Source organism: Manacus candei, unplaced genomic scaffold (genome assembly GCF_025592945.1).
Source record: "Manacus candei isolate 608988 ecotype Guabito, Panama unplaced genomic scaffold, ASM2559294v1 h1tg000141l, whole genome shotgun sequence".
NCBI classification, from domain to species: domain Eukaryota; kingdom Metazoa; phylum Chordata; class Aves; order Passeriformes; family Pipridae; genus Manacus; species Manacus candei.
In genome coordinates, this window is record NW_026138189.1 from 1,093,888 (window position 1) to 1,120,241 (window position 26,354).

At 46.9% G+C, this 26,354-nt stretch overlaps 1 long non-coding RNA gene across 1 annotated transcript in view; it reads right to left on the bottom strand.

Moving 5' to 3' along the window:
- Positions 1–10,365: 10,365 nt before the first annotated feature.
- LOC127462828 (uncharacterized) overlaps positions 10,366–26,354 on the bottom strand; it is a 47,638-nt gene continuing 31,649 nt past the window's right edge. The window contains exon 2 of the long non-coding RNA XR_007900566.1: positions 10,366–13,744. This is a non-coding gene — a long non-coding RNA (uncharacterized LOC127462828). The remainder of the gene's footprint in view (positions 13,745–26,354) is intronic.

The following is a 26,354-nucleotide window of genomic DNA, read 5'->3' on the forward strand; positions in this document are numbered from 1 at the left end:
TAGGAGACCTGTGATGTCACAGAGGAGGATGTGAAATCACAGAGAAGGATGTGATGTCGCAGTAAGCATGTGATGTCACAGAGGAGGATATGATGTCACAGAGGAGGATGTGATGTCACAGAGGAGGATGTGATGTCAGAGGTTGCTGTGATGTCACAGGGCGGGATGTGATGTCACAGAGGAGGATGCAAGCTCCCAGAGGAGAATGTGATGTCATAGGAGACCTGTGATGTCACAGAGGAGGATGTGTTCTCACAGAGGAGGATGTGTTGTCACAGAGGAGGATGTGATCTCATAGGGGAGCTGTGATGTCATAGGAGAGCTGTGTTGTCACAAAGGAGGCTGAGATGTCACAAAGGAGGATGTGATGTCATAGGAGACATATGATGTCACAGAGGGGGATGTGATATCACAGATGTGGGTCTGCTTTCACAGGAAGCATGTGATGCCACAGGAAGAATGTGTTGTCACAGAGGAGGATGTGATGTCACAGAGGAGGATGTGAAGTCACAGGAGATCTGTGATGTCAGAGAGGAGGATGTGCTGTCACAAGAAACATGCAATGTCCCAGAGGAGAATGTGATGTCCCAGAAAGAAGATTAAATGTCAGAGAGGAGGCTATGATGTCACAGGGGAGCTGTGATTTCATAGGTAAACTGTGATGTCACGAAGGAGGAGGTTATGTCATTGGAGAGACGCTGGGTCGCAGGGGGAATGTGATGTCACCGCGGAGGATGTGATGCCACGGGAGAGCTGTTATGTCACAGAGGAGGATGTGATGTCACAGAGGATGATTTGATGTCATAAGAGACATGCGATGTCACAGAGGGGAAATGATGTCACAGAGGAGGATATGATGTCAAAGGGAACTGTGAAGTCACAGTTGAGGATGTGATTTCGCAGAGGAGGATGTGATGTCGCAGTAAGCATGGGATGTCACCCATGAGGATGTGATGTCATAGGGGAGCTGTGATGTCATAGGAGAGCTGTGATGTCACAGAGGAGGATGTGATGTCCCAGAGGGGAATGTGATGTCCCAGAAAGAAGATTAAATGTCAGAGAGGAGGCTATGATGTCTCAGGGGAACTGTGATTACATAGGTGAGCTGTGATGTCACGAAGGAGGATGTGATGTCATAGGAGAGAGGCGATGTCTCATGGAGGATGTGATGTCACAGAGGAGGATGTGATGTCACAGAGGATGATTTGATGTCATAAGAGACATGCGATGTCACAGAGGGGAAATGATGTCACCGAGGAGGATATGATGTCAAAGGCAACTGTGAAGTCACAGTTGAGGATGTGATGTCGCAGAGGAGGATGTGATGTCGCAGTAAGCATGTGATGTCACAGAGGAGGATGTGATGTCACAGAGGAGGATGTGATGTCACAGGAGAACTGTTATGTCACAGTGGAGGATGTGATGTCACAGAGGAGGATGTGACGTCACAGAGGAGGATGTGATGTCACAGGAGAACTGTGATGTCACAGAGGCGGATGTGATGTCACAGGTTGCTGTGATGTCACAGGGCGGGATGTGATGTCACAGAGGAGGATGCAAGCTCACAGAGGAGAATGTGATGTCATAGGAGACCTGTGATGTCACAGAGGAGGATGTGAATTCACAGAGGAGGATGTGATGTCGCAGTAAGCATGTGATGTCACCGATGAGGATGTGATGTCATAGGGGAGCTGTGATGTCACAGAGGAGGATGTGATGTCACAGGAAACATGCAATGTCCCAGAGGAGAATGTGATGTCCCAGAGGAAGATTAAATGTCAGAGAGGAGGCTATGATGTCACAGGGGAACTGTGATTACATAGGTGAGCTGTGATGTCACGAAGGAGGATGTGATTTCATTGGAGAGTTGCGGGGTCGGAGGTTGAATGTGATGTCACCGCGGAGGATGTGATGCCACGGGAGAGGTGTTATGTCACAGAGGAGGATGTGATGTCACAGAGGTAGATGTGATGTCACAGGGGAGAATGTGATGTCACAGGAGATCTGTGATGTCACAGAGGATGATTTGATGTCATAAGAGACATGCCATGTCACAGAGGAGGATGTGATGTCAAAGGGAACTGTGAAGTCACAGATGAGGATGTGATGTCGCAGAGGAGGATGTGATATCACAGGGATGATGTGATGTCGCAGAGGAGTATGTGAAGTCACAGGAAGCATGTGATGTCACAGGGAGGATGTGATGTCACAGGAGAACTGTGATGTCATAGGAGAGCGGTGATGTCACAGAGGGGATGTGATGTCACAGAGGTGGATGTGGATGCGATGTCATAGAGGTGGATGTGATGTCATAGAAGACGTGCGATGTCACAGAGGGGATGTGATTACACAGCGGAGGATGCGATGTCACAGGGAGGATATGGTGTAATAGGAGACATGTGATGACACAGAGGAGGATGTGACGTCACTGGGAGTTTTGATGTCACAGGGGAGGATGTGATGTTACAGAGGAGGATGTGATGTCACATGGGAGCTGTGAAGTAACGGGGAAGATGTGATGCCACAGATGAGGATATGATGTCCCAGGTCGCTGTGAAGTCACAGGGCGGGATGTGAGGTCACAGAGGAGGATGCAAGCTCACAGAGGAGAATCTGATGTCATCGGAGACCTGTGAATGTCACAGAGGAGGATGTGATATCGCAGAGGAGGATGTGATGTCGCAGTAAGCATGTGATATCACCGGGCGGGATGTGATGTCACAGAGGAGGATGTGATGTCACAGAGGATGATTTGATGTCATAAGAGACATGCGATGTCACAGAGGGGAAATGATGTCACCGAGGAGGATATGATGTCAAAGGCAACTGTGAAGTCACAGTTGAGGATGTGATGTCGCAGAGGAGGATGTGATGTCGCAGTAAGCATGTGATGTCACAGAGGAGGATGTGATGTCACAGAGGAGGATGTGATGTCACAGGAGAACTGTTATGTCACAGTGGAGGATGTGATGTCACAGAGGAGGATGTGACGTCACAGAGGTGGATGTGATGTCACAGGAGAGCTGTGATGTCACAGAGGCGGATGTGATGTCACAGGTTGCTGTAATGTCACAGGGCGGGATGTGATGTCACAGAGGAGGATGCAAGCTCCCAGAGGAGAATGTGATGTCATAGGAGACCTGTGATGTCACAGAGGAGGATGTGAATTCACAGAGGAGGATGTGATGTCGCAGTAAGCATGTGATGTCACCGATGAGGATGTGATGTCATAGGGGAGCTGTGATGTCACAGAGGAGGATGTGATGTCACAGGAAACATGCAATGTCCCAGAGGAGAATGTGATGTCCCAGAGGAAGATTAAATGTCAGAGAGGAGGCTATGATGTCACAGGGGAACTGTGATTTATATAGGTGAGCTGTGATGTCACGAAGGAGGATGTGATTTCATTGGAGAGTTGCGGGGTCGGAGGTTGAATGTGATGTCACCGCGGAGGATGTGATGCCACGGGAGAGCTGTTATGTCACAGAGGAGGATGTGATGTCACAGAGGTAGATGTGATGTCACAGGGGAGAATGTGATGTCACAGGAGATCTGTGATGTCACAGAGGATGATTTGATGTCATAAGAGACATGCCATGTCACAGAGGAGGATGTGATGTCAAAGGGAACTGTGAAGTCACAGATGAGGATGTGATGTCGCAGAGGAGGATGTGATATCACAGGGATGATGTGATGTCGCAGAGGAGTATGTGAAGTCACAGGAAGCATGTGATGTCACAGGGAGGATGTGATGTCACAGGAGAACTGTGATGTCATAGGAGAGCGGTGATGTCACAGAGGGGATGTGATGTCACAGAGGTGGATGTGGATGCGATGTCATAGAGGTGGATGTGATGTCATAGAAGACGTGCGATGTCACAGAGGGGATGTGATTACACAGCGGAGGATGCGATGTCACAGGGAGGATATGGTGTAATAGGAGACATGTGATGACACAGAGGAGGATGTGACGTCACTGGGAGTTTTGATGTCACAGGGGAGGATGTGATGTTACAGAGGAGGATGTGATGTCACATGGGAGCTGTGAAGTAACGGGGAAGATGTGATGCCACAGATGAGGATATGATGTCCCAGGTTGCTGTGACGTCACAGGGCGGGATGTGAGGTCACAGAGGAGGATGCAAGCTCACAGAGGAGAATCTGATGTCATCGGAGACCTGTGAATGTCACAGAGGAGGATGTGATATCGCAGAGGAGGATGTGATGTCGCAGTAAGCATGTGATATCACCGGGCGGGATGTGATGTCACAGAGGAGGATGTGATGTCACAGAGGATGATTTGATGTCATAAGAGACATGCGATGTCACAGAGGGGAAATGATGTCACCGAGGAGGATATGATGTCAACGGGAACTGTGAAGTCACAGTTGAGGATGTGATGTCGCAGAGGAGGATGTGATGTCGCAGTAAGCATGTGATGTCACAGAGGAGGATGTGATGTCACAGAGGAGGATGTGATGTCGCAGGAGAACTGTTATGTCACAGTGGAGGATGTGATGTCACAGAGGAGGATGTGATGTCACAGAGGAGGATGTGATGTCACAGGAGAGCTGTGATGTCACAGAGGCGGATGTGATGTCACAGGTAGCTGTGATGTCACAGGGCGGGATGTGATGTCACAGAGGAGGATGCAAGCTCACAGAGGAGAATGTGATGTCATAGGAGACCTGTGATGTCACAGAGGAGGATGTGAATTCACAGAGGAGGATGTGATGTCGCAGTAAGCATGTGATGTCACCGATGAGGATGTGATGTCATAGGGGAGCTGTGATGTCACAGAGGAGGATGTGATGTCACAGGAAACATGCAATGTCCCAGAGGAGAATGTGATGTCCCAGAGGAAGATTAAATGTCAGAGAGGAGGCTATGATGTCACAGGGGGACTGTGATTACATAGGTGAGCTGTGATGTCACGAAGGAGGATGTGATTTCATTGGAGAGTTGCGGGGTCGCAGGGGGAATGTGATGTCACCGCGGAGGATGTGATGCCACGGGAGAGCTGTTATGTCACAGAGGAGGATGTGATGTCACAGAGGTAGATGTGATGTCACAGGGGAGAATGTGATGTCACAGGAGATCTGTGATGTCACAGAGGATGATTTGATGTCATAAGAGACATGCCATGTCACAGAGGAGGATGTGATGTCAAAGGGAACTGTGAAGTCACAGATGAGGATGTGATGTCGCAGAGGAGGATGTGATATCACAGGGATGATGTGATGTCGCAGAGGAGTATGTGAAGTCGCAGGAAGCATGTGATGTCACAGGGAGGATGTGATGTCACAGGAGAACTGTGATGTCATAGGAGAGCGGTGATGTCACAGAGGGGATGTGATGTTCCAGAGCTGGATGTGGATGCGATGTCACAGAGGTGGATGTGATGTCATAGAAGACGTGCGATGTCACAGAGGGGATGTGATTACACAGCGGAGGATGCGATGTCTCAGGGAGGATATGGTGCAATAGGAGACATGTGATGACACAGAGGAGGATGTCACGTCACTGGGAGTTTTGATGTCACAGGGGAGGATGTGATGTTACAGAGGAGGATGTGATGTCACATGAGAACTGTTATGTCACAGTGGAGGATGTGACGTCACAGAGGAGGATGTGATGTCACAGAGGCGGATGTGATGTCACAGAGGCGGATGTGATGTCACAGGGCGGGATGTGATGTCACATAGGAGGATGCAAGCTCACAGAGGAGAATGTGATGTCATAGGAGACCTGTGATGTCACAGCGGAGGATGTGAATTCAGAGAGGAGGATGTGATGTCGCAGTAAGCATGTGATGTCACCGATGAGGATGTGATGTCATAGGGGAGCTGTGATGTCACAGAGGAGGATGTGATGTCACAGGAAACATGCAATGTCCCAGAGGAGAATGTGATGTCCCAGAGGAAGATTAAATGTCAGAGAGGAGGCTATGATGTCACAGGGGAACTGTGATTTATATACGTGAGCTGTGATGTCACGATGGAGGATGTGATTTCATTGGAGAGATGCGGGGTCGCCGGGGGAATGTGATGTCTCCGCGGAGGATGTGATGCCATGGGAGAGCTGTTATGTCACAGAGGAGGATGCGATGTCACAGAGGTAGATGTGATGTCACAGGGGAGAATGTGATGTCACAGGAGATCTGTGATGTCACAGAGGATGATTTGATGTCATAAGAGACATGCGAAGTCACAGAGGGGATATGATGTCACAGAGGAGGATGTGATGTCAAAGGGAACTGTGAAGTCACAGAGGAGGATGTGATGTCACAGAGGAGGGTGTGATGTCGCAGTAAGCATGTGATGTCACAGAGGAGGATGCGATGTCATAGGAGATCTGTGATGTCATAGAAGAGCTCTGACATCACAGGGAGGATGTGATGGCACAGAGGAGCATGTGATGTCACAGGAGAGCTGTGATGTCACAGAGGAGGATGTGATGTCACAGAGGGTCTGTTATGTAACAGGGGAGAATGTGACATCACAGGAGATCTGTGATGACAGAGGATGATTTGATGTCAAAAGAGACTTGCGATGTCACAGAGGGGATATGATGTCATAGGGTAGGATGTGATGTCAAAGGGAACTGTGAAGTCTGAGGGGTATGTGATGTCACAGAGGAGGATGTGATGTCACAGAAAAGGATGTGATGTCCTTGGGTTCAAGTGATGTCTCAGACGAGGATGTGATGCCACAGAGGAGGATGTGATGTCACAGAGGAGGATGTGATGTCACAGAGGGGCTGTTATGTCAAAGGGGAGCTGTGATGTCCTAGGAGACCTGTGATGTCACAGAGGAGGATGTGATGTCACAGAGGAGGATGTGATGTCATAGGGGAGCTGTGATGTCATAGAAGTGCGGTGATGTCACAGAGGAGGATGTGATGTCACAGAGGAGGATGTGATGGCACAGGAGAGTTGTTATGTCACAGAGGAGGATGTGATGTCACAGAGGTGGATGTGATGTCACAGAGGAACTGTGATGTCACAGGGGAGAATGTGATGTCACAGGAGATCTGTGATGTCTCAGAGGATGATTTGATGTCATAAGAGACATGCCATGTCACAGAGGGGATATGATGTCACAGAGGAGGATTTGATGTCAAAGGGAACTGTGAAGTCACAGAGGAGGATGTGATATTATAGGAGATTTGTGATGTCATAGAAGCGCTCTGACGTCACTGGGAGGATGTCATGTCACAGAGGAGGATGTGAATTCACAGAGGAGGATGTGATGTCAGAGGGGAGGATGTGATGTCATAGAGGGGCTGTTATGTCACAGAGGAGAATGTGATGTCACAGGAGATCTGTGATTACACAGAGGAGGATGTGACGTCACTGGTTTCTGTGATGTCACAGGGCGGGATGTGATGTCACAGAGGAGGATGCAAGCTCACGGTGGAGAATGTGATGGGATAGGAGACCTGTGATGTCACAGAGGAGGATGTGAAATCACAGAGAAGGATGTGATGTCGCAGTAAGCATGTGATGTCACAGAGGAGGATATGATGTCACAGAGGAGGATGTGATGTCACAGAGGCGGATGTGATGTCAGAGGTTGCTGTGATGTCACAGGGCGGGATGTGATGTCACAGAGGAGGATGCAAGCTCCCAGAGGAGAATGTGATGTCATAGGAGACCTGTGATGTCACAGAGGAGGATGAGTTCTCACAGAGGAGGATGTGTTGTCACAGAGGAGGATGTGATCTCATAGGGGAGCTGTGATGTCATAGGAGAGCTGTGTTGTCACAAAGGAGGCTGAGATGTCACAAAGGAGGATGTGATGTCATAGGAGACATATGATGTCACAGAGGGGGATGTGATATCACAGATGTGGGTCTGCTTTCACAGGAAGCATGTGATGCCACAGGAAGAATGTGTTGTCACAGAGGAGGATGTCATGTCACAGAGGAGGATGTCATGTCACAGGAGATCTGTGATGTCAGAGGGGAGGATGTGCTGTCACAGGAAACATGCAATGTCCCAGAGGAGAATGTGATGTCCCAGAAAGAAGATTAAATGTCAGAGAGGAGGCTATGATGTCACAGGGGAGCTGTGATTTCATAGGTAAACTGTGATGTCACGAAGGAGGAGGTTATGTCATTGGAGAGACGCTGGGTCGCAGGGGGAATGTGATGTCACCGCGGAGGATGTGATGCCACGGGAGAGCTGTTATGTCACAGAGGAGGATGTGATGTCACAGAGGATGATTTGATGTCATAAGAGACATGCGATGTCACAGAGGGGAAATGATGTCACAGAGGAGGATATGATGTCAAAGGGAACTGTGAAGTCACAGTTGAGGATGTGATTTCGCAGAGGAGGATGTGATGTCGCAGTAAGCATGTGATGTCACCCATGAGGATGTGATGTCATAGGGGAGCTGTGATGTCATAGGAGAGCTGTGATGTCACAGAGGAGGATGTGATGTCCCAGAGGAGAATGTGATGTCCCAGAAAGAAACTTAAATGTCAGAGAGGAGGCTATGATGTCTCAGGGGAACTGTGATTACATAGGTGAGCTGTGATGTCACGAAGGAGGATGTGATGTCATAGGAGAGAGGCGATGTCACAGAGGGGAAATGATGTCACAGAGGAGGATATGATGTCAAAGGGAACTGTGAAGTCACAGTTGAGGATGTGATGTCGCAGAGGAGGATGTGATGTCGCAGTAAACATGTGATGTCACAGAGGAGGATGTGATGTCACAGAGGAGGATGTGATGTCACAGAGGAGGATGCAAGCTCACAGAGGAGAATGTGATGTCATAGGAGACCTGTGATGTCACAGAGGAGGATGTGAATTCACAGAGGAGGATGTGATGTCGCAGTAAGCATGTGATGTCACCGATGAGGATGTGATGTCATAGGGGAGCTGTGATGTCACAGAGGAGGATGTGATGTCACAGGAAACATGCAATGTCCCAGAGGAGAATGTGATGTCCCAGAGGAAGATTAAATGTCAGAGAGGAGGCTATGATGTCACAGGGGAACTGTGATTTATATAGGTGAGCTGTGATGTCACGAAGGAGGATGTGATTTCATTGGAGAGATGTGGGGTCGCAGGGGGAATGTGATGTCTCCGCGGAGGATGTGATGCCACGGGAGAGCTGTTATGTCACAGAGGATGATGCGATGTCACAGAGGTAGATGTGATGTCACAGGGGAGAATGTGATGTCACAGGAGATCTGTGATGTCACAGAGGATGATTTGATGTCATAAGAGACATGCGAAGTCACAGAGGGGATATGATGTCACAGAGGAGGATGTGATGTCAAAGGGAACTGTGAAGTCACAGAGGAGGATGTGATGTCGCAGAGGAGGGTGTGATGTCATAGGAGATCTGTGATGTCATAGAAGAGCTCTGACGTCACAGGGAGGATGTGACGCGAGAGACTGGTAGGGAGAGGAGGAGTAGGACTGCAGTAATTAGGACAGATCAGACGAATAGAGGTGTCTGGTATTGTGAGAGAGCAGGTGGTTTTATATTGATTGCTGTGGTAATAAAGTTGATTGCTCCAAGGATGGATGAGACACCTGCCAGGTGAAGGGAGAAGATAGCAAGGTCTACTGATGCACCAGCGTGGGCTAGATTTCCTGCTAAGGGTGGGTATACTGTTCATCCTGTTCCGACTCCGGCTTCTACTGTGGAAGATGCTAGGAGAAGTAGGAAGGATGGGGGAAGTAATCAGAAGCTCATGTTATTTATTCGTGGAAATGCTATGTCGGGGGCGCCAATTATTAGAGGTACTAATCAGTTGCCAAATCCTCCGATTATAATAGGCATTACTATAAAGAAAATCATAACGAAGGCATGTGCGGTGACGATTACATTGTAAATTTGGTCATCGCCTAGAAGGGTGCCTGGCTGCCCTAGTTCTGCTCGAATGAGGAGACTAAGGGCTGTGCCGATTATGCCAGCCCATGCACCAAAAATAAGGTAAAGTGTGCCGATATCTTTGTGGTTAGTGGAGAATAGTCAACGGTTGATGAAAGTCATAGGTAAGATGGCTGAGTGTAGAAGCGTTAGGCTGTAGTCCTTTTTACAGAGGTTTAATTCCTCTTCTTATCGATTCTGTAGTGAAGTTCATGTTGAGTTGCAAGCTCATTGATGTGCATTAAACATGCGCCGGGATCTAGTAGGCAGAAGCCTGTTGGTTAGGGCATTTAGCTGTTAACTAAAATTTTATGGGATCAAAGCCCATCTGTCTAGGGGGAGGTTCTAGCTTAATTAAAGCATCTGAGTTGCATTCAGGAGATGCAGGTTAGTGTCCTGTGTACCTTAACAGAAACTAAGAGGGATTAGCCCTTGTTTAAGGCTTTGAAGGCCTTCGGTTTAAATAACCTAAGTTTCTAGGGGATTGCGAGTACTATGGGAGATAGTGGCAGGAGCATAATTGATAGGGAGGTAAAGGTTGTGGTTATGGTGTTAGTTGGTTTGTTAGTTTGTCACTGTTTTATGTAGTTGGTGAAGTTTGGGGGTAGTGTGATGGTTGCACAGTAGGCCAGTCGTAGGTAGAAGAAAAGTCCAAGTAAGGAGAGTAGGCTAATAGCTGTGGCTAGTACTGTTAGTTCTTGTTTTGTGAGTTCTTGAATAATTAATCACTTGGGTAGGAATCCTGTTAGGGGAGGAAGACCTGCGAGGGAGAGGAGGGTGAGCATAAGGATTGTGGTGAGTGATGGGATTTTGGTTCATGTGGATATAACAGTGGATAGTTTTAGGGTATTGGTTGTGTTAAGGATGAGGAAGATGGCAGAAGTTGTTACGGTGTAGAGATAGAACGTAATTAAAGTTAGGTTGGGGTTGTAGTTGAGAATAATGGTTATTCATCCTAGGTGTGCGATAGATGAGAAAGCTAAAATTTTGCGAGTTTGGGTTTGGTTAAGCCCTATTCAGCCACCTAGGGCAGCGGAAGCAATAGCTATTGAAGATAGGAGAGTTGGGTTGAGTGAAGAGGATGTTAGGTAGAATAGTGTTGTTGGTGGAAATTTTATGACTGTGGCTAGTAGGAGGCATGTTGTTATAGTTGAGCCTTGAAGAACTTCTGGAAATCAGAAATGAAATGGGACTAAGCCTAATTTAATTGAGATTGCAATAGTTAGTAGTATGCATGATATGGGGTGGGTTAGTTGGGTGATGTCTCATTGGCCAGAGAATCATGCATTGGTCATGCTGGAGAATAGAAGTAGCGTAGATGCGGCTGCTTGGGTTAGAAAGTATTTAGTAGAGGCTTCAATGGCTCGTGGATGGTGGCTTTTAGAGATTAATGGGAGAATAGCTAAAGTGTTAATTTCTAAGCCGACTCATGCTATTATTCAGTGGTTACTTGAAATTGTGATTGAGGTACCTAAGAGCAGGCTTATTGTGGAGATTAGTTTAGCTTGGGGATTCATTAGTAAGGGAAGGAGTTAAACCATCATTTTCGGGGTATGGGCCCGATAGCTTAATTAGCTGACCTTACTAGAAAATAATATAGAGGGAGTATAGAGGATTTTGATTCCTTTAGCGTAGGTTCGATTCCTACTTTTCTAAAATTAGGAAATGAGAGGGCTGGTATACCTCTATATTTACTTTATCATAGTAACCCTTTTGGATTCAGGCACATTTCCTTGAGTGTCTTAGGTAGGGAGGTAGGCCTGCATAGGAGATAGGGAGGCTGGTATGCCATAGGCATAAGGCTAATGTTAGGGGTAAGAAGTTTTTTCAGAGCAAATGTATGAGTTGATCATATCGGAATCGAGGATAAGAGGCGCGGACTCATAAGAATCCTGCGGAAAGGAGGAGGGTTTTTGTAGCTAGAGTAGGGGGAATGAGTTCCTGAGGGAGATTAAGTGAGCTAGGGTTTAGGAATAGAATGGTTGTGAGTGCGTTTATTAATATAATGTTAGCATATTCGGCGAGAAAAAATAAGGCGAATGGTCCTGCGGCATATTCTACGTTGAACCCTGAGACTAGTTCAGATTCTCCTTCTGTCAGGTCAAATGGAGCACGGTTTGTTTCGGCAAGAGTGGAGATATATCATATTATTGCTAGGGGTCAGGAGGAGAAAATGAGGTAGAGAGGCTCTTGAGTTGTAGCCAGGGTATTGAGGGTGTAGTTACCACTAAGGATAATTACGGATAGGAGAATAATGGCCAGGGTAACTTCATAGGAGATAGTCTGTGCGACTGCTCGGAGGGCACCGATTAAGGCATATTTTGAGTTGGAGGCTCATCCTGATCATAGAATTGAATAGACTGCCAGGCTAGATAGGGCTAGAAGGAAGAGTATGCCAAGGTTTAGGTCGGTAAGGGGAAAGGGTAGGGGAAGTGGTGTTCAGATTGTAATTGCTAGGAGAAGGGCTAATATAGGGGTAGATATAAATAGATAGGGGGATGAAGTTGATGGACGGATAGGTTCTTTGATGAATAGCTTTACTCCATCTGCTATAGGTTGTAAGAGACCAAATGGTCCTACAATATTAGGGCCTTTTCGGGCTTGCATGTAACTTAGAATCTTACGTTCAACTAGGGTAAGAAATGCTACGGCGATGAGGATGGAGAGAGCATAGGATATTGATATGATAAGGTAAGTGAGGGTTAAGTGAATTGTCATGTGATTTGTGTCGGAGCTAGGGAGAGGATTTGAACCTCTGGGTAAAGGGCTTAAGCCTTCTGCATTTGCCAAGCTCTGCCACGCTAGCGGTCCTTTTCTAGGAGGGAGTTGTGGTGAAGCTCTTAGTAATTTAGTTGGGTTCATTACTGGGTGCGAAGGCGTGCTTGTGGTATAGGCCTTACTTCTTCGGTCCTTTCGTACTAGAAGGAGTTATAACATAGATAGAAACCGACCTGGATTACTCCGGTCTGAACTCAGATCACGTAGGACTGTTAATCGTTGAACAAACGAACCCTTGGTAGCGGTTGCACCACTAGGATGTCCTGATCCAACATCGAGGTCGTAAACCTCCTTGTCGATGTGGGCTCTTGAAGGAGATTGCGCTGTTATCCCTGGGGTAGCTAGGTTCATTACTCAATTATATTGGGTCTGGTTGCTATTAGCACGTTGATGGGTAGTTCTTGGTTAAGATGGATTATCTGGTATTTGGAGGTTGAGTTTGTCTCCAAGGTCGCCCCAACCAAAAAATGCACACCAGCAAAATCCCGGGGAGTGGGCCCTATAGGTGGGTATTGTTAATGGGAGTGGTAGCAGATTTTAAAGTTCCACAGGGTCTTCTTGTCTTATGGGGATATTCCTGCTTTTGCACAGGGAGATCAATTTCACTGATTATCTGTAGGAGACAGCTAAGACCTCGTTAAGCCATTCATACAAGTCCCGATTTATGGGACAATTGATTGCGCTACCTTTGCACGGTTAGGATACCGCGGCCGTTGAACGTATTGTCACTGGGCAGGCTTCACCTTTAATACTTGGTTTGCTAAAGGCTATGTTTTTGGTAAACAGTCGGGCCTTGGATTTGCCTAGTTCCTTTTACAGATTTTAATCGTCCTTGGGGGCGCTCCATAGGTGGGTTAACAGAGTTTTGGGTATAAGATCTTGTTAAGGTTAGAAAATATCCTGTGGATTGTTAATAATGTTGTAATGTAAGCTTGCGCCATAGAGGGGATCCCTAGTTACTTATTTTAGCATAAATTCTCTTATTTAATATAAGTTGGCCTATTGGGGAAGAGGGAGTCATAAGGGAGTTTGGATTTTTTGGGAGAGGAGCTTTGACGCATTCTTTAATGGTGGCTGCTTAAAGGCCCACAGTTAAGTAATAAATGAATTTATCCGCTAGGGGAGAGTGTACTCTTTTTTAAAGGAGCTGTACCTCCTTTAAATAGCCCTTAATTCGCTTCATGTGGGTTGAGTGTAGTCCTGGGAGGTGAATTAAGAGGGAACTAAGATTCATTTCATAGGCAACCAGCTATCACCCAGCTCGATTGGCTTTTCACCTCTACTAACGAGTCTTCCCACTCTTTTGCAACAGAGACGGGTTTGCTCAGTAGATAGCTGCTCGTGAGTAGCTCGCTTGGGTTTCGGGGGGGCAAGCTTAAATTGGCGTTTTGCTTGGGTAGTTTCTCGCTAAATCATGATGCAAAAGGTACAAGGGTTGGTCTTTGCTGTTTGTTGCTTGGGTTGTCATTACTATTTCATCCTTCCCTTACGGTACATGATCTCTATTGCGTCTTGAGTTTACCTTTCTATCGCCTATACTAGGTTGAGTATGAGAATGTTTTGATTTAATAGGTGGTATTAACTTGGTTTATATGTAATTTGGTAGAAGAGCTAGAGTTAGGCTTCAAGGCGATCTGATATGGGGCAGATATCTTTCAGGTGTAAGCTGAATGCTTTAGTTATAGCTACGTCTTGGTAGACTAAGTGCACCTTCCGGTACACTTACCTTGTTACGACTTGCCTCATCTCTAGCTTAGGGGTTTATTATAAATAGAATTAATTATAGCTTGTGAGGAGGGTGACGGGCGGTATGTACGTGCTCCAGAGCCAGCTTAAAGGAGGCATTATTATCCTGCTTTACTGCTAAATCCACCTTTTAGGGGTGATTTCACACTCCTTGTCGTGAGGTATTCTATGTTAGAAAATGTAGCCCATTTCTACCATCTCATGAGCTATACCTTGACCTGTCTTATTAGTGGGATGTTGCTGTTGTGCCCACTGTTAAACCCTCAGTTTAGGGGTGGGCTGACGACGGCGGTATATAGGCTGATTTGGCAAGGGATGGTTGGGTGTATCGTGGGTTATCGGTTATAGAACAGGCTCCTCTAGGTGGGTTTGGAGCACCGCCAAGTCCTTAGAGTTTTAAGCGTTTGTGCTCGTAGTTCTCAGGCGGATGCTTAAGTGGTGAAAGCATCAGGATTTAGGGCCAGGCATAGTGGGGTATCTAATCCCAGTTTGTGTCCTGGCTTTCGTGGAGTTTTGTTGATCATGAAGCTAAGATCATTTCTATGGGAGTGTTAGATGTATCTTGTGCTTATAACAGCTTGGTTACATTTCAGTCTTAGTTGTAGTGATAGTGGAAAACCACTCTTTACGCCGTATAAAGTTAATTTGGGTTTCTTGTGTGACCGCGGTGGCTGGCACAAGATTTACCAACCCTAGTAGGTTGCTTTAACTAAGTCAAGTTTACACTTATTGCTTAATATTGATTACTGCTGAAAACCCGTGGGGGCGTGGCTAGGCAAGGCGTTTTGGGCTACAATTGGAGTGGTGTGCCTGATGCCTGCTCCTGCTGTCTTTTTAAGGTGCTGAGGGCATTTTCACTGGGATGCGGATACTTGCATGTATATATTTGGCAAGAACTAACTGTAAGGTTAGGACTAAGTCTTTTTTGTCCTTGGGTATGTGCAATGGCCGTCTTAACATCTTCAGTGTTATGCTTTATTGTAAGCTACAAGGACTAGGGCTGTTTTAGGCATAGTGATTATTATTGGGGCTTGTTTTAGTTGTAGTGATGGTTGACATTGATTTAGGGTCTGTTTAGTGGTTGGGGAAGTAGTTCAATTGGATAACAAAAATGTGTTGTTGAGGGGCTTTGAGGGGTAGAAAGGGGTGGATTTGTTAAGGTCTTATGTTCTTGTAGTTGAAATTACAACGATGGTTTTTCAGGCCAAAGGTCTTGGATAGAGGCCAAGCAGGAATTGTTATGACATACTTTATACTATTTTTAAGTGTTAGCTTTATTTTGGGGGGATTAGCAGTTGCTTCTAATCCTTCCCCATATTATGCAGTAGTGGGGTTAGTGTTGGCGTCTATTGTGGGGTGTGGATGGTTAATGAGTTTGGGGGTGTCTTTTGTATCATTAGTGCTATTTCTGGTATATTTAGGTGGGATGTTGGTGGTTTTTGTGTATTCGGTCTCATTGGCAGCAGATCCATTTCCTGAAACTTGAGGGGACTGGCGGGTTGTTGGGTATGGTGTTGGGTTAGTTTTAGTGTTGGGGGGCGGGGTATTTATTGTAGGGCTGTCTGAGTTAGAGTGGTTGGGGATGAACACGGTGGATAGTGGGGGTGTTTTATCTGTTCGGTTGGATTTTGAGGGAGCGGCCATGTTTTATTCTTGGGGGGTTGGTCAATTTTTAATTGCGGGCTGGGGTCTGTTGTTGACGTTGTTTGTCGTACTAGAACTTGTACGAGGGTTGTCTCGGGGGGCGATTCGGGCGATTTAAGGTGGTGTGGTTCAGAGAATAGTTTAATGAAAATGCCAGCTTTGGGAGTTGGTGATAAAGGTTTGATTCCTTTTTTTCTGAAGGGTTGGAAAAAAGTTTGGGGTTGATTGTTAAAGGCCCATGTGGGCGGATGTTAATTAGAGTAGCAGGGGTGATTAATTGGGGAGGTGAGAGGAAATGATGGGGTGAATTAAAGTGTAAACAAACAAACAAGCAAGCAATTAACAAATGAATGATAAAGGGAAATGATGGGGTGAATTAAAGTGTAAACAAACAAACAAACAAGCAATTAACAAATGAATGATAAAGGGAAATGATGGGGTGAATTAAAGTGTAAACAAACAAACAAACAAGCAATTAACAAATGAATGATAAAGGGAAATGATGGGGTGAATTAAAGTGTAAACAAACAAACAAACAAGCAATTAACAAATGAATGATAAAGGGAAATGATGGGGTGAATTAAAGTGTAAACAAACAAACAAACAAGCAATTAACAAATGAATGATAAAGGGAAATGATGGGGTGAATTAAAGTGTAAACAAACAAACAAACAAGCAATTAACAAATGAATGATAAAGGGAAATGATGGGGTGAATTAAAGTGTAAACAAACAAACAAACAAGCAATTAACAAATGAATGATAAAGGGAAATGATGGGGTGAATTAAAGTGTAAACAAACAAACAAACAAGCAATTAACAAATGAATGATAAAGGGAAATGATGGGGTGAATTAAAGTGTAAACAAACAAACAAACAAGCAATAAACAAATGAATGATAAAGGGAAATGATGGGGTGAATTAAAGTGTATTAAAAAAATTTAACAAATTGATGATACAAATGTTTTAATTGGAAAATTAGGGGAATGGAAAGTTTATAAAATTTGAAATTTTTGTTAAAAGTTTAAAAAACAAAAATTATCGATGATTAGAGGGAAAGTCCCTAGATCATTGCAAAAAATGGTAAATTTTTTGCAATTTTTTGCAATTTTTTGTGAAATTGACGACAAAAATCATGTCTGGCGTGCATTAATTAAACTGCAACTTGATGAGAGACGTAATGGAAAAACCAAGCCAACAGCACGTGACGGTGCATCAGTACATCAATTATGAGACCGAATAGCACACTTGGAAACCATATCATTAATTTTCACGCGAAAGTGAGAAAACCGCTCGCCGACCATAAGGGGTACATGTCAACCATATATGGGAGCCCCCTGGCGGAGCACTCTGAAGGGCTTATTGAGATCTACCCAAAAAAAAAAAAACCAAAAGTTTAGAAGAGGGAAAATGCCGCGATCACGAGGTCCAAATTGGCCGAGCATCCCCAACCATTAGTAACGGAGCGCAAGTTTAGGAAAATTAAGCAAGTTATGGCCCTGACCGAGGAACCAGAGGCGACAAAGAGCAAGTTATGAGAGTGGGTTATTGGTGGAAAGGGAAAGAATACACCTGAAGCTGGACATGATAAACATTACTAACGCCGGGTTGCTGGTTTCTCGTGAGGAGTACGACTAATAAATAACATCCACCTCTGTGACATCGCATCCACATCCACCTCTGTGACATCACATCCTCCTCTGTGACATCACATCCTCCTGTGTGACATCACATGCTTACTGCGACATCACATCCTCCTCTGCGACATCACATCCTCAACTGTGACTTCACAGTTCCCTTTGACATCATATCCTCCTCTGTGACAACGTTTCCCCTCTGTGACATCGCATGTCTCTTATGACATCAAATCATCCTCGGTGACATCACATCCTCCTCTGTGACATCACACCCTCCATGAGACATCGCGTCTCTCCAGAGGGGGATGTGATATCACAGATGTGGGTCTGCTTTCACAGGAAGCATGTGATGCCACAGGAAGAATGTGTTGTCCCAGAGTAGAATGTGATGTCCAAGAAAGAAGATTAAATGTCAGAGAGGAGGCTATGATGTCACAGGGGAGCTGTGATTTCATAGGTAAACTGTGATGTCATAGGAGAGAGGCGATGTCTCATGGAGGATGTGATGTCACAGAGGAGGATGTGATGTCACAGAGGATGATTTGATGTCATAAGAGATATGCGATGTCACAGAGGGGAAATGATGTCACAGAGGAGGATATGATCTCAAAGGGAACTGTGAAGTCACAGTTGAGGATGTGATGTCGCAGAGGAGGATGTGATGTCGCAGTAAGCATGTGATGTCACAGAGGAGGATGTGATGTCACAGAGGAGGATGTGATGCCACGGGAGAACTGTTATGTCACAGTGGAGGATGTGATGTCACAGAGGAGGATGTGATGTCACAGAGGAGGATGTGATGTCACAGGAGAGCTGTGATGTCACAGAGGCGGATGTGATGTCACAGGTTGCTGTGATGTCACAGGGCGGGATGTGATGTCACAGAGGAGGATGCAAGCTCCCAGAGGAGAATGTGATGTCATAGGAGACCTGTGATGTCACAGAGGAGGATGTGAATTCACAGAGGAGGATGTGATGTCGCAGTAAGCATGTGATGTCACCGATGAGGATGTGATGTCATAGGGGAGCTGTGATGTCACAGAGGAGGATGTGATGTCACAGGAAACATGCAATGTCCCAGAGGAGAATGTGATGTCCCACAGGAAGATTAAATGTCAGAGAGGAGGCTATGATGTCACAGGGGAACTGTGATTACATAGGTGAGCTGTGATGTCATGAAGGAGGATATGATTTCATTGGAGAGTTGCGGGGTCGGAGGTTGAATGTGATGTCACCACGGAGGATGTGATGCCACGGGAGAGCTGTTATGTCACAGAGGAGGATGTGATGTCACAGAGGTAGATGTGATGTCACAGGGGAGAATGTGATATCACAGGAGATCTGTGATGTCACAGAGGATGATTTGATGTCATAAGAGACATGCCATGTCACAGAGGAGGATGTGATGTCAAAGGGAACTGTGGAGTCACAGATGAGGATGTGATGTCGCAGAGGAGGATGTGATATCACAGGGATGATGTGATGTCGCAGAGGAGTATGTGAAGTCACGGGAAGCATGTGATGTCACAGGGAGGATGTGATGTCACAGGAGAACTGTGATGTCATAGGAGAGCGGTGATGTCACAGAGGGGATGTGATGTCACAGAGCTGGATGTGGATGCGATGTCACAGAGGTGGATGTGATGTCATAGAAGACGTGCGATGTCACAGAGGGGATGTGATTACACAGCGGAGGATGCGATGTCACAGGGAGGATATGGTGCAATAGGAGACATGTGATGACACAGAGGAGGATGTGACGTCACTGGGAGTTTTGATGTCACAGGGGAGGTTGTGATGTCACAGAGGAGGATGTGACCTCGCAGGAGAGCTGTGATGTCCCAGGGGACGATGTGATGTCACAGAGGAGCTGTTGTGTCACAGAGGAGAATGTGATGTCACAAGAGATCTGTGATGTCACAGAGGAGGATGTGATGTCACAGGGAGGATGTGATGTCACAGAGGAGGATGTGACCTCGCAGGAGAGCTGTGATGTCCCAGGGGACGATGTGATGTCACAGAGGAGAATGTGATGTCACAGGAGATCTGTGATGTCACAAAGGAGGATGTGATGTCACAGGGAGGATGTGATGTCACAGAGGAGGATATGATGTCACAGAGGAGGATGTGATATCACAGGGATGATGTGATGTCGCAGAGGAGTATGTGAAGTCACAGGAAGCATGTGATGTCACAGGGAGGATGTGATGTCACAGGAGAACTGTGATGTCATAGGAGAGCGGTGATGTCACAGAGCGGATGTGATGTCGCAGAGGTGGATGTGGATGCGATGTCACAGAGGTGGATGTGATGTCATAGAAGACGTGCGATGTCACAGAGGGGATGTGATTACACAGCGGAGGATGCGATGTCACAGGGAGGATATGGTGTAATAGGAGACATGTGATGACACAGAGGAGGATGTGACGTCACTGGGAGTTTTGATGTCACAGGGGAGGATGTGATGTTACAGAGGAGGATGTGATGTCACATGGGAGCTGTGAAGTAACGGGGAAGATGTGATGCCACAGATGAGGATATGATGTCCCAGGTCGCTGTGAAGTCACAGGGCGGGATGTGAGGTCACAGAGGAGGATGCAAGCTCACAGAGGAGAATCTGATGTCATCGGAGACCTGTGAATGTCAGAGAGGAGGATGTGATATCACAGAGGAGGATGTGATGTCGCAGTAAGCATGTGATATGACCGGGCGGGATGTGATGTCACAGAGGAGGATGTGATGTCACAGAGGATGATTTGATGTCATAAGAGACATGCGATGTCACAGAGGGGAAATGATGTCACAGAGGAGGATATGATGTCAACGGGAACTGTGAAGTCACAGTTGAGGATGTGATGTCGCAGAGGAGGATGTGATGTCGCAGTAAGCATGTGATGTCACCCATGAGGATGTGATGTCACAGAGGGGGATGTGATGCCACGGGAGAACTGTTATGTCACAGTGGAGGATGTGATGTCACAGAGGAGGATGTGATGTCACAGAGGAGGATGTGATGTCACAGGAGAGCTGTGATGTCACAGAGGCGGATGTGATGTCACAGGTTGCTGTGATGTCACAGGGCGGGATGTGATGTCACAGAGGAGGATGCAAGCTCCCAGAGGAGAATGTGATGTCATAGGAGACCTGTGATGTCACAGAGGAGGATGTGAATTCACAGAGGAGGATGTGATGTCGCAGTAAGCATGTGATGTCACCGATGAGGATGTGATGTCATAGGGGAGCTGTGATGTCACAGAGGAGGATGTGATGTCACAGGAAACATGCAATGTCCCAGAGGAGAATGTGATGTCCCAGAGGAAGATTAAATGTCAGAGAGGAGGCTATGATGTCACAGGGGAACTGTGATTTACATAGGTGAGCTGTGATGTCACGAAGGAGGATGTGATTTCATTGGAGAGTTGCGGGGTCGGAGGTTGAATGTGATGTCACCGCGGAGGATGTGATGCCACGGGAGAGCTGTTATGTCACAGAGGAGGATGTGATGTCACAGAGGTAGATGTGATGTCACAGGGGAGAATGTGATGTCACAGGAGATCTGTGATGTCACAGAGGATGATTTGATGTCATAAGAGACATGCGAATTCACAGAGGGGACATCATGTCACAGAGGAGGATGTGATGTCAAAGGGAACTGTGAAGTCACAGAGGAGGATGTGATGTCGCAGAGGAGGGTGTGATGTCGCAGTAAGCATGTGATGTCACAGAGAAGGATGCGATGTCATAGGAGATCTGTGATGTCATAGAAGAGCTCTGACGTCACAGGGAGGATGTGATATCACAGAGGAGGATGTGATGTCATAGGGGAGCTGTGATGTCATAGGAGAGCTGTGATATCACAGAGGAGGATGTGATGGCGCAGAGGAGGATGTTATGTCACAGGAGAGCTGTGATGTCACAGAGGAGGATGTGATGTCACAGAGGGTCTGTTATGTCACAGGGGAGAATGTGACATCACAGGAGATCTGTGATGACAGAGGATGATTTGATGTCAAAAGAGACTTGCGGTGTCACAGAGGGGATATGATGTCATAGGGTAGGATGTGATGTCAAAGGGAACTGTGAAGTCAGAGGGGTATGTGATCTCACAGAGGAGGATGTGATGTCACAGAAAAGGATGTGATGTCCTTGGGTTCAAGTGATGTCACAGACGAGGATGTGATGCCACAGAGGAGGATGTGATGTCACAGAGGAGGATGTGATGTCACAGGAGAGCTGCGATGTCACAGAGGAGGATGTGATGTCACAGAGGGGCTGTTATGTCAAAGGGGAGCTGTGATGTCCTAGGAGACCTCTGATGTCACAGAGGAGGATGTGATGTCACAGAGGAGGATATACTGTCACAGAGGAGGATGTGATGTCATAGGGGAGCTGTGATGTCATAGAAGAGCGGTGATGTCACAGAGGAGGATGTGATGTCACAGAGGAGGATGTGATGGCACAGGAGAGTTGTTATGTCACAGAGGAGGATGTGATGTCACAGAGGTGGATGTGATGTCACAGACGGACTGTGATGTCACAGGGGAGAATGTGATGTCGCAAGAGATCTGTGATGTCTCAGAGGATGATTTGATGTCATAAGAGACATGCCATGTCACAGAGGGGATATGATGTCACAGAGGAGGATTTGATGTCACAGGGAACTGTGAAGTCACAGAGGAGGGTGTGATATTATAGGAGATTTGTGATGTCATAGAAGCGCTCTGACGTCACTGGGAGGATGTCATGTCACAGAGGAGGATGTGAATTCACAGAGGAGGATGTGATGTCAGAGGGGAGGATGTGATGTCATAGAGGGGCTATTATGTCACAGAGGAGAATGTGATGTCACAGGAGATCTGTGATTACACAGAGGAGGATGTGACGTCCCTGTTTTCTGTGATGTCACAGGGCGGGATGTGATGTCACAGAGGAGGATGCAAGCTCACGGTGGAGAATGTGATGGGATAGGAGACCTGTGATGTCACAGAGGAGGATGTGAAATCACAGAGAAGGATGTGATGTCGCAGTAAGCATGTGATGTCACAGAGGAGGATATGATGTCACAGAGGAGGATGTGATGTCACAGAGGCGGATGTGATGTCAGAGGTTGCTGTGATGTCACAGGGCGGGATGTGATGTCACAGAGGAGGATGCAAGCTCACAGAGGAGAATGTGATGTCATAGGAGACCTGTGATGTCACAGAGGAGGATGTGTTCTCACAGAGGAGGATGTGTTGTCACAGAGGAGGATGTGATCTCATAGGGGAGCTGTGATGTCATAGGAGAGCTGTGTTGTCACAAAGGAGGCTGAGATGTCACAAAGGAGGATGTGATGTCATAGGAGACATATGATGTCACAGAGGGGGATGTGATATCACAGATGTGGGTCTGCTTTCACAGGAAGCATGTGATGCCACAGGAAGAATGTGTTGTCACAGAGGAGGATGTGATGTCACAGAGGAGGATGTCATGTCACAGGAGATCTGTGATGTCAGAGAGGAGGATGTGCTGTCACAGGAAACATGCAATGTCCCAAAGGAGAATGTGATGTCCCAGAAAGAAGATTAAATGTCAGAGAGGAGGCTATGATGTCACAGGGGAGCTGCGATTTCATAGGTAAACTGTGATGTCACGAAGGAGGAGGTTATGTCATTGGAGAGACGCTGGGTCGCAGGGGGAATGTGATGTCACCGCGGAGGATGTGATGCCACGGGAGAGCTGTTATGTCACAGAGGAGGATGTGATGTCACAGAGGATGATTTGATGTCATAAGAGACATGCGATGTCACAGAGGGGAAATGATGTCACAGAGGAGGATATGATGTCAAAGGGAACTGTGAAGTCACAGTTGAGGATGTGATTTCGCAGAGGAGGATGTGATGTCGCAGTAAGCATGTGATGTCACCCATGAGGATGTGATGTCATAGGGGAGCTGTGATGTCATAGGAGAGCTGTGATGTCACAGAGGAGGATGTGATGTCCCAGAGGAGAATGTGATGTCCCAGAAAGAAGATTAAATGTCAGAGAGGAGGCTATGATGTCTCAGGGGAACTGTGATTACATAGGTGAGCTGTGATGTCACGAAGGAGGATGTGATGTCATAGGAGAGAGGCGATGTCTCATGGAGGATGTGATGTCACAGAGGAGGATGTGATGTCACAGAGGATGATTTGATGTCATAAGAGACATGCGATGTCACAGAGGGGAAATGATGTCACAGAGGAGGATATGACGTCAAAGGGAACTGTGAAGTCACAGTTGAGGATGTGATGTCGCAGAGGAGGATGTGATGTCGCAGTAAGCATGTGATGTCACAGAGGAGGATGTGATGTCACAGAGGGGGATGTGATGCCACAGGAGAACTGTTATGTCACAGTGGAGGATGTGATGTCACAGAGGAGGATGTGACGTCACAGAGGAGGATGTGATGTCACAGGAGAGCTGTGATGTCACAGAGGCGGATGTGATGTCACAGGTTGCTGTGATGTCACAGGGCGGGATGTGATGTCACAGAGGAGGATGCAAGCTCCCAGAGGAGAATGTGATGTCATAGGAGACCTGTGATGTCACAGAGGAGGATGTGAATTCACAGAGGAGGATGTGATGTCGCACTAAGCATGTGATGTCACCGATGAGGATGTGATGTCATAGGGGAGCTGTGATGTCACAGAGGAGGATGTGATGTCACACGAAACATGCAATGTCCCAGAGGAGAATGTGATGTCCCAGAGGAAGATTAAATGTCAGAGAGGAGGCTATGATGTCACAGGGGAACTGTATTTATATAGGTGAGCTGTGATGTCACGAAGGAGGATGTGATTTCATTGGAGAGATGCGGGGTCGCAGGGGGAATGTGATGTCTCCGCGGAGGATGTGATGCCACGGGAGAGCTGTTATGTCACAGAGGAGGATGCGATGTCACAGAGGTAGATGTGATGTTACAGGGGAGAATGTGATGTCACAGGAGATCTGTGATGTCACAGAGGATGATTTGATGTCATAAGAGACATGCGAAGTCACAGAGGGGATATGATGTCACAGAGGAGGATGTGATGTCAAAGGGAACTGTGAAGTCACAGAGGAGGATGTGATGTCGGAGAGGAGGGTGTGATGTCGCAGTAAGCATGTGATGTCACAGAGGAGGATGCGATGTCATAGGAGATCTGTGATGTCATAGAAGAGCTCTGACGTCACAGGAAGGATGTGATGTCACAGAGGAGGATGTGATGTCATAGGGGAGCTGTGATGTCATAGGAGAGCTGTGATGTCACAGAGGAGGATGTGATGGCACAGAGGGGGATGTGATGTCACAGGAGAGCTGTGATGTCACAGAGGAGGATGTGATGTCACAGAGGGTCTGTTATGTCACAGGGGCGAATGTGACATCACAGGAGATCTGTGATGACAGAGGATGATTTGATGTCAAAAGAGACTTGCGATGTCACAGAGGGGATATGATGTCATAGGGTAGGATGTGATGTCAAAGGGAACTGTGAAGTCAGAGGGGTATGTGATGTCACAGAGGAGGATGTGATGTCACAGAAAAGGATGTGATGTCCTTGGGTTCAAGTGATGTCACAGACGAGGATGTGATGCCACAGAGGAGGATGTGATGTCACAGAGGAGGATGTGATGTCACAGGAGAGCTGTGATGTCACAGAGGAGGATGTGATGTCACAGAGGGGCTGTAATGTCAAAGGGGAGCTGTGATGTCCTAGGAGACCTGTGATGTCACAGAGGAGGATGTGATGTCACAGAGGAGGATATACTGTCACAGAGGAGGATGTGATGTCATAGGGGAGCTGTGATGTCATAGAAGAGCGGTGATGTCACAGAGGAGGATGTGATGTTACAGAGGAGGATGTGATGGCACAGGAGAGTTGTTATGTCACAGAGGAGGATGTGATGTCACAGAGGTGGATGTGATGTCACAGAGGGACTGTGATGTCACAGGGGAGAATGTGATGTCACAGGAGATCTGTGATGTCTCAGCGGATGATTTGATGTCATAAGAGACATGCCATGTCACAGAGGGGATATGATGTCACAGAGGAGGATTTGATGTCAAAGGGAACTGTGAAGTCACAGAGGAGGATGTGATGTCACAGAGGAGGATGTGATGTCACAGGGAACTGTGAAGTCACAGAGGAGGGTGTGATATTATAGGAGATTTGTGATGTCATAGAAGCGCTCTGACGTCACTGGGAGGATGTCATGTCACAGAGGAGGATGTGAATTCACAGAGGAGGATGTGATGTCAGAGGGGAGGATGTGATGTCATAGAGGGGCTGTTATGTCCCAGAGGAGAATGTGATGTCACAGGAGATCTGTGATTACACAGAGGAGGATGTGACGTCCCTGTTTTCTGTGATGTCACAGGGCGGGATGTGATGTCACAGAGGAGGATGCAAGCTCACGGTGGAGAATGTGATGGGATAGGAGACCTGTGATGTCACAGAGGAGGATGTGAAATCACAGAGAAGGATGTGATGTCGCAGTAAGCATGTGATGTCACAGAGGAGGATATGATGTCACAGAGGAGGATGTGATGTCACAGAGGAGGATGTGATGTCAGAGGTTGCTGTGATGTCACAGGGCGGGATGTGATGTCACAGAGGAGGATGCAAGCTCCCAGAGGAGAATGTGATGTCATAGGAG